This window comes from Mesocricetus auratus, unplaced genomic scaffold (genome assembly GCF_017639785.1).
Source record: "Mesocricetus auratus isolate SY011 unplaced genomic scaffold, BCM_Maur_2.0 Super-Scaffold_100008, whole genome shotgun sequence".
Taxonomy (NCBI): Eukaryota; Metazoa; Chordata; class Mammalia; order Rodentia; family Cricetidae; genus Mesocricetus; species Mesocricetus auratus.
In genome coordinates, this window is record NW_024429192.1 from 19,565,369 (window position 1) to 19,579,953 (window position 14,585).

Consider the following 14,585-nt stretch of genomic DNA (forward strand, 5'->3'; position numbering starts at 1 on the left):
CATAATTCACTACCTACAGGTTATTTAATATGTACGAAGATGTTAAAAAAGAGGAAGAAGAAAATGTCAAGAAGTATTTCTTAATCCAGTGCTAAGTCAGAGACTTTCCATTTAAATGAAGTGAAAAGACTATATTAAATCTCAAATGCATATTCAAGAATAAATATTGTGCTTTGTTTAAACATTTACTTAAAATTATAATTACATTTTTAGAGAAGCAATGATTCATTGAGAAAACAACCCAAATTAAAGCCATTAAAGTTGTGCTAAGGATCACAAAATATTCTGGTACCATTTCAGAGTGAAACACATTATATTTGGATTAAAATATTAACCAGAATGAAGCTGATGAGCATTAAAACTGAATGTCAAAACTGGCCTATATTTCCATTGAGAAGTGTTACATATTCATAAAACATAACATTATAAAATATTACTTGGCCTTTTTTATTCAAGCTTTAAATCACACGCGAAACAATGCAAGACAAAAATGTTAGAGAAAAAACCAGAAACACAGACTTATTTGTAAATGATTTGGAGGGTCTAAGAAGATAAACCTTAATGTCAGCACTGAGTGAATCTGACAAACAATTCAGTTCATACATCCTCTAAAACGTGGAGCATTTACAACTGAATGTGAGTTGAGGAAAGGAGAATTGTCTGGAAGCAATTAGACCACCCAGGAATGGTGACACACAACTCTATGCCCTGAACATGACTGGTGGAGACAGTAGACCTGCTGAGGTTTTGTGACCACATTGGGCTACTTAGTGAGTATGGTGCCAGTCTGTTCTACATAGGGAGACTTTGTCCCACATCAATAAATAAATATACGTCTCCTGCCATACTACTCTGCAGGTCTGTATAATTAACCACAGATTTGACAAGAATGTAAGGTAGAGATTTTCAGTACTAGAAGATGTCAATGCCTTGTCATTGAATCAGATACTCAAAACACAATTCACAGTAACAATAAATTACATTGACATTCTTGTTAGTTCTCTCAGTTAGCATTAAGGAGCTTGTAGTCAGACTCAAATCATCCAGGATTTGTATAGGCCTTGAATTACAATTCAGAATGGTATATCCTGATAAAGTCAAATTGTCTTTCTTATTTCCACAGCTAAAATAGAATTAACCAGGTGCTATGGAAATGGCACAGTGGTTAGAAGGGAACACTGTTTTCGTATAGGGCCAGAGTTTCTTTCCCAGAACCCACATCAGGTAGAACATGACCGTCAGTAACTTCAGCTCCAAGGATTCTAATTCCAGGCCTCCTCAGCCCCCCCCCAAACACACACCATCCTATTTTGAATTTCTATTTGACATTTACTTAGCCCATTCTTACAACATGTGAAGACAATGTAACTAGTGTTAACCAAATAAGTGTGAACAGAACGAGAATCACCTATAGTGTGATACACCTGGATTTTCACCTTCATTTCCTCTATCTCCTTTGCCTTTGGGGACAAGCAGTGTGCTGGAACAGCCACAAAGTGTACCTTAAGTTCAAGGAAATGATAATAGGACCATGTGTTCAGATTTGAGTTTTCCTTCTGGCACTGACACAAAGGATCCCCCCAACCATGACAAGTATGTAAGTGATCCATTGGGAACATGTATTTGGTTTTCCTTTCAGCTTTACACCCTAAAAGTTCAGAATGATGGTCCTAGATTTGTTAGGCAGGTATACTTGTTACTGGCGGACTGGTTAAGACCTAGTGGGAGAATATTCCAGTCCACAGGGATTCCTTATGGAACAGACAAGGGATGGGGGAGCCTTCTTCCTTCCTAGTCCTGGGAATTTCCATTGTCATACACGAACTTAATTCCTTCAACTATTGAGTTCTCACTGATAAAATGACACTTGTCAAATGTAACACAAAAAATGCAGATCAGTTCCTTCATTGTCACCTAGAAGTTTTTACATACATAGGTAGTTAAAGAAGACTCAACAAAAGTCTTTCCTTCACAAAACACTGGAAGATCCCTAGCTATCACACAGGTCTTACAACGGGCCTCTGTCCCTTCTTGAAAGACACAGGAAAGTATATGCTGGGACCACTGTGGGAGCTACCACAATGATTAGAATGAAATAGGGTGGTATCAGCACTGTCTTTTGCCTTGCACTGGGTCGTGTACATACAGGATATGCTTCAAAAGGACACGAAGGAAAAACATCCCCTTCTAACATTTATTTTTCAGTAGAAGAAATTATCTCTGGAATCCTTTTGCTGACAGTGTCAAGTTTATAGCATCACACTCCCCAGAGCCAGAAGGAAAGTCAAACACATTAAACTACCAAGAAGACATTAGCTAATAAAGAAAAATGATTAATCGATATCTGTGAGCAGCACATAGGAGCAAACAGAGAAAGCCTGCATTAGCTCCACAGTGGAAACCACTTTGTAGAGAGAGCACTTCTAAATCCACTCTGTCATTCTTTATTTAGCAAATGTGAGCTTTTCTTTTTTCCCAGCTACCAGCCAAAAATAATTAACACAGAGTTTACATGTACTAGCAAAGTGCTGTGTTGAAAAAAAGCAGAAATTGTACAGACCCTGTGGCCAAGCAGTTTGCTGCCAGAAATAGAACTGTGAACATCAGTCTGATTGGAAATGCTGCTGTGTGGGTTAAAGGTGGCAGAGACGAGGAAACCAGCTCAACATTTTCCACGCTCACACCCCATGAAAGGTTCTCAGGGTGTGTCATCAAGACAGCTGAACTCTAAGGAATACAAAGGTAAAGGGAGTTGAAGCTTTTCTCTTGATACTGCCCTTCCTAAATTTATATTGAAGAGCAGCATTTTAAGTTTGGTATAGCTTTCTTTGCCTGTCTAAATCGAAAAGGAGGAATGGAACCAGGCAGTTCCACATCCTTACTTTAAATGGCAGATAAAAAGAACCCCAGAAAGGTTAAGTGATTAGTCCTTTGTCAGCAACCATGGAGGAGCATTAGAAAGTGTCAGAGCCAGGCCTCCTGGCTCCTAATTAATGGGACTTTTGCAAACTTGGCTTCGGATAGTCTGTGAGAGTCACAGTAGGATGCTAGGAAAGATGTCTCACATGAGAAGGCAGGCTGTCTCAGGGGAGCATCAGCTTCCCATTTTGGAGTGGGCAATTTTTCTTCTCCAAAGAGAGATATTCGATACATACAAATCTGTGAACTTCCAACAAGTGTTTTGCCTGAGCAGCCAAAACGGCTGTCAAAAGTAAAATCAGGTGCTTCCATGCTCGCATTTCTACCAGCCCCATCCTCCATATGTTGACCATTCTAACAGGAAAAATGGGCTGAATTGCTGTTCTTTCACTGAGTCAACAATCCCACTAGCAACCATGCCTTTCTGAACTGGCCTTGCTACATACAGACAAGCAGGTTTGGGAGGGGGGAGCAGTCACCCTGGGAAGCTTGGGAGAATGCGACCTCCCAACAGGATCCCCTCAACTGATAGACACTAGCTTGCTGGATGGGTGGGGTGTGGGGAAAGGGTGGGATTGTCTCCATAGTAATGCCTTTTGATTTTGTTTCTGATTTTACAAAATAGTCAAGCGTTTTAGCTCCACACTAAGGGATAAAGTGCATCACGTCCCTCCAAACAAACACCACTACAGGACATTTTCAAGGTCACTATTTGTCACTTGCAGTTGTTCCTTGTCTCAAAACACTATCCTGCTAATCAGTTTGCTTCCCCTTATGTACACCTCAAAAGCCTTAACAGATTCAGGGAGCTAGATGACCAGTCATAGTCATGAAAGAGCTTGCTTTTGCAGGGACTCATCTTTAAATGCCCTTGACTTTCAGAAACCAAAACCAGATTTGAGTGCCACTGGGACAGTACGAATTATCAGAGAAGAAAATGAACAAGAATACGTAGACTCGTCCAAAGACAATAATTACTCATTTAGACAGCCCAACCAACAGATTAAAAAGATACAGCCAAACCAGTAGAGTAAAAACACAGCCAAACCAATAGTTTAAAAATACAGTCAAACCAGCAGATAAGCACGGGACCCAATTAAGATGCTTCCTCCTATGGGCCCTAAGTGGTTACAGGAAATGTCTTCTTAGATTAATATCACACCAATATTGGTCTTTTAGAACACATTTTAAAATGTGAACTTGTACAATACGTTATGTGACTTTGCCCTGCTCTTTTAAGTTAGACTTTTGATAGTATTGGAAAGAAAAAGAAGCAACAAATTTCTCTTCAGTTAAGAAATAAATGATTCAGGGAGAATGCCTTCTTTACCTTGAATTGCAACGAGATGACATGTAACTGTTTTTGTCTGTCCTCGTTCTCCAGGAGAGAAGCTCACATAGTTGTAAGGTAGGATTAATGAGGTTATGAGCTACAAGGGAAGGAATTGAAACGGAATTTTGTGGAACTCGTGGCATGAATAAAAACTTATTGCTACCAAAGGAGGGACATTTATATAATAAATATCTAATGGCTTTAGAACTGTGTGCATGTCTTTACATCTCAACTGACCCCTACTGACGAGTGCTCATTAAAAGGTTAGGTAAAGGGGTTGGAGAAATCTTTCAGGTGTTGAGAGTGCTTTCTGCTTTTTCAGAAGACCCCAGTTCAGTTCCTAGCACACATGTTTGGTGGCTCACGCCCACCTGTAACTCCAGCACCAGGCAATCTGACATCCTTTTCTGGCCTCTATGGGCATCTGCAGTTACATGCACACACATACCATGTCCCACATTTTAAAGTTAGAATGAAGAAAGACAAGAGTAAAGTTTAGCATTGCATAACAAAGTGAACCCAATCTATAACTAGATTTTTAGGTGAGAAATAAAGATATAATAATTATGAATTAGACATCTCTAGTCATTTTTAGATATTGTGGAAGATGTGTCAGATTGAAGATGAATATAAATGCTCTGCTATTCCTGAATGCCAAGGAGGAGCCTGTTGCTTCTTTCTGAATCAGGGTGGTTCCTGATTACCTTGACTGACCAAATATAGCTCAAGTTTCTGGGTTATTTTTTGGGTGGAGCCCCCAAGAAGCAATCCACATCTGCTTCTGTTTCTCTGAATACTCTTTCAGAGCCTGGAATCTCCTCCTGCTTGGTGAACGGGTCTTGTAGGGGCTATGGTCAACCTCTCTAGCCATCTAGTCATACCACAAAGATCAAACAGATGAACGCAGCCATGGACCATCACTCAACTCGCTCAACTTCCAGTTAGTTACCAAAATGTGACCTAAGTTGTAAAGCTCAAGAATGAAGCAGAACTGCCCCTTTGAGCTCTCCTATAGTTCTGATGCAGATAATTGGGCATTTTCATAAAAACGACTTTTAATGCTATGCATCAAAGATGGACATCAATAGTGTAGAACATAAGGTCCTCACATGACTTAATCTATTTCATTCCCACAATATCCCAATCATGTAGGTGATTTTGCTGTTTTATTCCTTTGAGACACGAAGCTGGAGAAACCAAACATCAACATAACCAAGCATCTTGCCCACAATCTCAGTGCTAGTGAAGGACAAAGGAAAGATTTAAGTGTCGGCAGTCTGATGCCAGTACTTCAGACTTAGCCACGATTGTTTTCTCAATAAATCCTGGAAAATTTAAATAAAATTACAAATCAATAGCTATTCATGAAGTGCTTGCAATACTGTAAAACACAGGTTTAATGGAGTGGAGGATGCGTGACCACAGATATTAGTATAATAATTCATCGAATAAAAGAGAGGTTTGCCCTAACACCCAAACAAAATCAATGGCCATAATTAAACTATCCAAACTTCATTCTAGTGAGTATCTACTGACAATTGCTATACTGTTCACTTGTTATTTAGAATCATCACAGGGGAGCTCATGGACCCCAGACTGATGGCTAGGAGGCCAGCATGGGACTGATCCAGACCCCCTGAATGTAGGTATCAGTGAGGAGGCCTCTGCAATTTATGGCGCCTCTGGTAGTAGATCACTATTGATTCCTGGCATACGAATGTACCTTGGGAGCCCATTCCACATGGAGGGATGCTCTCTCAGCCTGGACACATAGGGGAGGGCCTAGATAATATGACAGACTTTGGGGATCTCACAGGGAGGGTAGGGCCTCCATGGGAGCAGAGTGGTAATGGGGTGGGGGATTAGTGGGGGTGGGGGAGGAGGGCATGGAGAGGGAGCTGGGATTGACATGTAAAGCAGGCTTGTTTCTAATTTAAATAAAAATAAATTTATAAGAAAGAAAGAAAGAGAAAGAAAGAAAGAAAGAAAGAAAGAAAGAAAGAAAGAAAGAAAGAAAGAAAGAAAGAGAATCATCACCTAAGTAAAACAGTATAGATTTTCCATTCTTTTGGAAACACTAGGGATGGAATCCAGGGTGCTGGTCTAGTGTTCTTATATTCCACTCCTCGTAGTGAATATTAACAAAAAAAACTTTCTTTTTGTTAATCATCTGTGTGCACTTTCTTTTTTAAACAATCTTATTTTACATACCAAACCCAGTTTCATCTCTCCCATTCCCCTCGCACCCCCACCTCTCCCCACCACAACCCCACTTTTTAAACTGCCACCCAAGAAAAACGTCTTTTCAAGTAAACCTACTGTATAAACTCCCAAAAATTAAGAAAAAAAGAGTTTCATGAATTATTTCTTGTCATTTCACCCAGTGTAGTCTATTTCTGTTTCATTTTACCTTATATTTTAAATATTTGATCTACAGAATTTACTTCACACTACCCTAAAGAAAGGCACTGATACAGTCACAACTGAGAATCATTTTCTTCAACTTTATATACGACATTAGTATCCACAGACAGGAGACAGTGTAAAATCTAAGTCCACGAGTAGACAATTCTAACCAGGTGGGTGTTGTCTTGTGAATGGCCTGGTAACCCTGTGTAACAGCTCATTTCCAAACACATCTAAGTCTCACTTGCAGAAAAGTCAAAGAAATGTGACACCAGGTAGGAGTCTCTGAGTAGGGCATGCACATCTGTCTGTGTGCCCTGGGACTTCAGTGGGAACAGAGTGAAGAGGGTGAGGACTACCTTTGTTTGATCTTTTATAAAGGAAGTTCTTTGAGAGCATATCCTGTGGTGCATCTACATGCTACCTACAGAACTGTACGCAGCATCCTGCAGGCTCACTGAATGAAGAGAGAGCTAACGCAAGCAAAGATCACCGCACTCCGAATCAAAAGAAGCAGCAGCTTGAAGTCCTAGTCCCACCACTTGAGCAAGTCACAAAAAGTCTCTGAGCTTCAACTCCTTATCTTGAAAATGATTAAAAATGAATCCCGTCTACCTAAATGGCTAGAGAGAAGAAGAAATACTGCAAGAACGAGATGGACATGGCCATTTTGTTGTCTTCTTGAGCTAGAGCTCACTAGTTGAGATTTTCAAACAATCCACGTTCATTTAATAGAGCACTTTTCAGACTGAGTACACAACCGCTGTAATTCTCACTCCAGGAATTTCACTTGCAGACTACCACTGCTTTTTCTTATAGCCATCCACTCTGTCTACTCAAGAGACAAAGGGCTTTAATTCCTTCAAATCTTGCAAGCTACCAGCAGCACCTTGGGATGGTAGCAAATGAAATCGCTTAATGAGGTGGAATGAAGGCAGCGAAGAAAAGAATTAATGGAACAGGAAACTGTGATGTTGGGGATAGCTGGCCTTTGTAAGCTAACACCCAGCATTTAAACACCAGAAACTCCATTTACAAGATGCCTTATCAGCTGAATAGTTCTCCCCACAGTCATGTGATGAATCCTTCGCCTCTAAGACCCCAGAATGTAACTTTATTTAGAATTGGGGTCTGTAATAGATAACTAAAAGAAGTTCACTGGTGGGTCCTAATCCAGCCTGCTGGGATTAAAGGCTCCTCATGAGAAAAAGGAATCAGAGCAGAGATGAGGTGGGAAGATCTCAGGATGATCAGAAAAAGCATCTATCTGTAAACCACACTATGATCCCTCAGCCTACAGAACTGTACGAGTACATTTCTGTTACTTGCAGCACTTCGTCTGTTACTTTTTTATAACAGGCCAGGAAAATTACATGTTTTTCTGCTAATTGTATAGCCTTAACTATGTTATCTAAATTAAACATGAGATGTACCTTTAAATTATTACTGACATTTTTCATTTATTTTCTCAAGGTCGAAGAAAGAAAAGTTCGTCACAAACAGGCAGGTCAACAAGGTAGTTACATACTTGTAGCAATCTGGGCTACATCATTGTTCTAAATAAAATGTAGATTTTCTTATGGCTGAGCTGAAATATTCACATGCCAATGTTGTTTGGAAATCTGTTCCATTTTCTGTTTGGTAAGTATATTCTTTTAAATAAAGAAGAATATTGTGTTTGCAAAATAACAGGAAAAGTGAATTATAGTAATTTCATAAATGTTCATGTAGTTACACAATGGGGAGAACAGCCTTGTTGCCGATAGCAGCCTAGGAATACCTAAAAAGTTTGGCACTTATGAAAGATCTCCCTGTGGTCTTTGATTATGACTCGAACCAATGAAAATTCTCCCCATCCAGTGAAAAACAAAAGGTCTCCCCTTTTACTTATTGGTTTTTGCCTATATAGATATACAATAAAGTTTCATTTATAAGTTACATAAAGAAAGATAAGCAGTAATTAATAATAAAGCAAAACACATAATCCACAGTAATAAAAGTTAGGTGAATATGGTTTCTCTCAGGTATATTAGTGCACCATACTCATCCTACATGATGGTAAACACTGAATTTCATACGGAGTAAAAGGCAAGTGAGATTCCATGTTCCATAGAAAAATGAACCTGCAATTTATTAAGCTACATAATATATGTATACATATATATATGTGAATATTGAAATGTATACCCTGTACACACACACTCAATAAAATAATACATATGGAATTTATGTGGAGATCTTTTTTTAAATAGCCTTGATATATTTCCTATGTTCCAAATTATCTTATATTAAAATTTAACCTATTAATAAACATCAAATTGAAGGGAAAGTACATCTTTAATCATATTACTTTGGTGTACCAATGCATTTAGGAGTCTTTTGAGGTTCTTCAATAAGGGATTGGCTGAACTTTAATAATTTGAGAAAGATAGGCAATTTTCCAAAAACTACTTTCCTTTCCTCAAGTGTGAATGACAGATTCATTCAGCAATCACAGAGAATGCCTTTAGGCAGAATGCTTTTTCACAGTGACCATGCCAGACCACTGCCACATGCTATCCTTTATATGTGTCTCTTTCAAAACCCTTTTGATGCATAACTGCAGATGAACCTCTGAGGCCATGTGACCCTCTCTCTAAAAATAGTGTATTCACAGCCTTCAGTCCATACCTTTAAATCCTCTTTTGCTAAGACTGGGAATTTCTGTTCAACTACTTGAACTTTACTGGGCATTATTTGTTTTGTGACTACATGGTGGTCTTTTTCCCACCCTGCAGATGTAGGTAATGTGATAAGCAGAGGCAGATGGTGGGACGATAAATGATCAGTAGTTTTCTTCCTAGAAAAGCACATCCACAAGTTTCATAATAGCCTCTGCTATGCTCAACTTTTAGTATGAATGTTTTTAAGGTGTGTCACCAATATAAAATATCCACAAAATACACTTACATATTTCTTAGAAAAATTACCTATGATTTAGGCTTTATGATATCTGTAGCATATTCCAAAATAATTAAACCAGACATGGATTTTGCAGCATTATTTTTAAAAACTATGATCTTTCAAATCAGATACATATCTTTCCTAGTTATTTAATGGTAGCCTAGAGCTGTAGAAAGAACGAAACCCTGTACCTACTGGCTTTTGCCTATATAGATATACAATAAAGTTTTATTTATAAGTTACATAAAGAAAGACAAGCAGTAATTAATAATAAAGTAAAACACATAATCCACAGTAATAAAAGTTAGGTGAATATGGTTTCTCTCGGTATATTAGTGCACCATACTCATCCTACATGATGATAAACTAAATGAATAATGATACACCCAGGACAATGTGCAACATAAAACTCATCAATTGCTCATGTATGGGATTTTTCATTTAATATTTTGGAATCATGATTAATTATTGGCAACAAAAAACATGGAAAGCAAAACCCTGGGTATAGGAGATGTGTTAACATTCTGACAACAGTTCTTAAGTCATTCCATCTATCCAAGAATTATTTACTACCTATTCATGAGTCAGGTACAGGCATGATCTGTATTGCTGTTTTTAGGGAGAGAGACTTTAACAAATGATCACAAGAGCAAATGAAACAGAAAAGAGCCCAGGAAGTTACATGCATCTCCATATTTTCTAAAGCAGTCTGGCTTCCTGCAGGAAAGAGGAACAATGATAGCTACCAGAACTAACAAGTTGGCCTTGAGTGTGGGGCCAAGCACACCGAAAGACTTGTTTCCTGGAGGTGGAATCAATAGAGCAGCAATGACACTAAGTGGGAAGTGATCCATAGCCACATTAAATGAGGAATTAAGAAAAGGTTGAGTCACAGTCTCCTATAGTACAGTAATGAGATAGTGAATATCAAATGCACATAAGAAATTCTCTATCTAAACATGTATCTAAACATGAACAGAATAACACTTTTAAATTATTTGAAATGACTGGGTATTGCCCTGAAAAGTGTTATATGGCTTAGGTTTGAATTGTTCCCCTAAAAGTTCCTAGAGTAGAAGCTGGCTCTTTAACATGGTATTACAGCAAAGCCTTAAGAGACGAAACTAAACAACCAACAAGAGGCACTTTATGGAGTTTCACAGTTTCTTTACTGCAAGGAAAACTCTCAACTGAGTGAAGAGACTGCTTCCAGAATGGGAGAAAATTTTTGATAGCTATACATTTGACAGAAAATTAGGGTCTAGAATATCTAAAGAACTCAAAAAAGAAAAAAGAAAATAAGCCAATTAATAAAAATGGGCTTCAGAGCTGAAGGAATGGATCAGCAGGAATTGCATTGGTTGCCCTTCCAGAGGACCAGGTTTGATTCACAGGCCCCTCCCCTCACAACTGTGCATGACTATAGCTCCAGGGGAAATGATGTCAACATCTGATTTCCACCGACTCCTGCATACATGTGGTACATGCATATACACGCAGACAAAGTAGTCATACACACATACACATAAAATAAAATTGTTAAAAAGCCGGGTGTTGGTGGCACACGCCTTTAATCTCAGCATTTGGGAGGCAGAGGCAGGCAGATCTCTGTGAGTTCGAAGCTATCCTGCACTACACAGCCTCCAAAACAATACAGAGAAACCCAGTCTCGAAAAACCAAAAAATAATAAAATAAGTAAAATAAAATTGTTAAAAAAGGAGACATTGAAACTGAACAGAAAGTTCTCAAAAAAGAAACAAATGACCAAACAATATTTTTCAAAGTGTGTATCATCCTTCATCATCACAGAAATTAAAATTAAAATTACTTTGAGACTTCATCTTATCTCAGTCAGACTGGCTTTATATTGGTTAACCAATACAAAATTGTCAGTTATGGAAACATACATACAACTAACATTATTTGTACCAAACAGGGTGTATTTCTATATTTAGGAATATATGTTATTAGGAATATTTGTAGTGTGTGTGAGTGTGTGTGTGTGTGTGTGTGTGTGTGTGTGTGGTAACAAAGAAAAATAGACCATAAATGTAAAAGAGAGAAGGGAGGTAAATGGGAGAATATGGAGGTAGGAAAGGAAAAAAAGAAATTATGTAATTGTATTAAAATCTAAATTTTTAAAAATTATATTTAAAAGAAAAAATAAATGACTACAAATGATGGTGAGGATGTTGGGAAAGGCAAAGTCTTATCTCCTACTGGGAGTGAAAACTCATATAGCCACTGTAGAAATCAGTATGGAGACTTCTCAAAAAGCAGAACTATTATACCTCTCAGCTCTACCACTCTGGGGAATATACCCAAAGGACTGAATATCCTACTCCAGAGATATTGCCGTATTTACAATATCTAACAAATTGAAACAACCCAGGTGTCAATCAGCTGATGAACAAATAATCAAAATGAAGTACATTAACACAACAGAATTTTATACATCTGTATAGAAAAATGAAGTTTGTAAATAAATATATAAAACTGGAAAAAATCATACTGAGTGAGGTAACCCAGAATCAGACAGACAAATATCACATGGTTTCTGTCATATCTGGATCCTACCTTTGATGTTGCAGAATTTGCCTGTTTAATTTGAAGAACCTGGAGAATCCGGAAAACTACAAAGGGGCCAAGGAGGAGGGAGTTAATGGAGGAAACAGAATACTCTGGTTATAAACTGGGGAGGGGGGAATAATGGGAGGGAAGTTTTAAGTGGGGGGAGGGGAGGAGAAAACCGAGGATGTTTGAAAAGCAATATAAAAACTTGCTATTTTATAAGCTAAGTAAAAACATATACATATAGTATATAATCATAATAAAAAGACTTTGAAGGGTGGTATTGTATACAGGGGAGAATGCTCCTCTGAGAAGCCACAAAGTACTAAAGAAAAATCAACAGTTATACCCAATTATGAGCCATCTGAGCTATAATAATAACTGTGTGACAAGACCAGCCTACTGGTTCAATGACAGCGTGAACATTATTGAGCATGAATATTGTCGAAGCAACAACCCATTACTTTCTGTTCCACAGGACGGAACTCATGCTTGCTACTGAAAACCTGGCCAAAAAGCTGTGGCTAGGAAAGGCATAGGCCCAGGGGAAGAATCAACTGCTCTGTTTTGTTAAATGGACATCGTAGCAAATTCTCTTCTAACTACCTCTCTTTATACCCTTCGATCAGTGCCGCCCTCATCCTTCATCAGAGAAGGTTATTTTTCAGTGGACGGTTGTTGTCACAGATACCCACAGCTTGACAGAGTGCAGAGGATAAATGACTGCAGCGGATGACTCTAAGTGGAACATCTACGTCATTGCCACACACCCCAAAGCTCTAGGAACGTCACAGAAAGGTGGGCTGAAGTGGTGTAAGACAGAGACTGGGAGGCCTGCTCCAAAGCAGGGTCCTTTGAACAGGAGCCTGCCAATGCACTCCTGAACTCATTGCGTCTGCCACTACCGGAACAAGACTGGGCAAATCAGCATGTCTTCATGAAGCAGAAGGGGCCGTGACGTCGCGCCCCTACCTAAGGGACTACTGATAGTTATTCATAGCTGAGATAAATGGTGTCATTTTCTTTAGTGTTGTAACCTCTGCAGAGCTGCTGATGCACCGGTAAATAACCTCACCCACATGCTCATTCAGGAAGCCTCCCTTCGATTCAGCATGTGACACAGAGAAAGCTACGTGAGTAGGAGGGGATGTGGAGGCGGGGTTAGACAGAGCAAGAGGGGATGAGAGGGACTGAAATTCATTGTATAAATGCATGTAATTGTCAAATAATAAAATAGATATTTTTAAAGAAGTGAGTTAGTGGAAATGAAAACAGCTTAGGAGTATTACCCTTGGAAGGATACAACACTCATTTCAAAATAGACAGACAGAGAGAGAGAGAGAGAGAGAGAGAGAGAGAGAGAGAGAGAGAGAGAGAGAGAGATTAGTTCTGCTAAGAGTCAATTTGTGATAAAGTAAGGCTAGCCACACAATGTACATAACTAGTGTGGCTAGTCCTCTCCATTTCTGCATCCAGGGGATCCATCCTCCCTAGACTATTATGCTGGTAACTCCAAGCCTCCATAATAGTAACATAGTTCTTTTCTTCACAAAGTACCCCAGCCACAGATATTTTGTTAGAGTCAAGATTTATGGACCGAAAGAGCAGATATCTATACATTGTTCTCTAAATGAATGGGAAGATAGCTAATCTGAGGGGAAATAGCTAATTCTGAACACTTAAAACCAGAGAAACAGCTGAGCTGAACAAGGGAGAGATCTTGGACCCCAGACTGATAGCTGAGAGGCCAGCATGGGACTGATCCAGACTCCCTGAATGTGGGTGTCAGTGAGGAGGCCTCAGCAATCTATGGGTCATTGGGTAGTAGATCAGTATTTATCCCTGGAATACAAATGGGCTTTGGGTGCCCATCCCACAATGAGGGATGCTCTCTCAGCCTAGACACTTGGGGGAAGGTCTAGGCGCCGCCCTGAACGAAATGACAGACTCTAGAGATCCCTCATGGAGGGCCTTACCCTCCCTAGGGAACAGAGTGGGGTTTGGGTGAGGGCTGGGGGATTTGGTGGAGGGGTGGGCAAGGAGGGGAAGGAGAGGGAGCTGCGACTGACATGTGAAACAAGCTTGTTTCTAATTTAAATAAAAAATCTTAAAAATTTTCCACACACATGCTTGAAGATGCTGTAGTTTTCCTTTTGTTTAAATGAATGTTTTGCCATATCCTATAAAAATCTTCAAAAATGAGAGACCTGTGAATAACCATTGCACGTCCGAAAAAAATGACAGAGTAAACAAACCCCAAAACTTTCAATAACACATCACGTACAGGAAACCAATTCAAAGTGTGCACACAGTGGGTACATTCATAATATTTCCCACAAACTGGACTGTGGAGAGGGGTGACCTAACTTCTTACATTACTGTTTGAAATAACTCTGAGAAAAAGACATGGAG

At 39.1% G+C, this 14,585-nt stretch overlaps 2 long non-coding RNA genes across 6 annotated transcripts in view; one reads left to right on the forward strand and one right to left on the reverse strand.

The window, feature by feature from the left end:
- Nucleotides 1-12,910, reverse strand: part of LOC121141919 — a 46,781-nt gene extending 33,871 nt beyond the window's left edge. For all 3 annotated transcript variants that reach the window (XR_005878882.1, XR_005878880.1, XR_005878881.1), the window contains exons 1-2: nt 12,780-12,910; nt 12,180-12,235 (exon numbers count right to left, since the gene is read on the reverse strand). This is a non-coding gene — a long non-coding RNA (uncharacterized LOC121141919). The remainder of the gene's footprint in view (nt 1-12,179; nt 12,236-12,779) is intronic.
- LOC121141920 overlaps nt 12,789-14,585 on the forward strand; it is a 35,790-nt gene continuing 33,993 nt past the window's right edge. The window contains exon 1 of one of the 3 annotated variants that reach the window (XR_005878885.1): nt 12,789-13,306. This is a non-coding gene — a long non-coding RNA (uncharacterized LOC121141920). The remainder of the gene's footprint in view (nt 13,307-14,585) is intronic. The other 2 variants (XR_005878884.1, XR_005878883.1) reach the window with 2 other exon arrangements.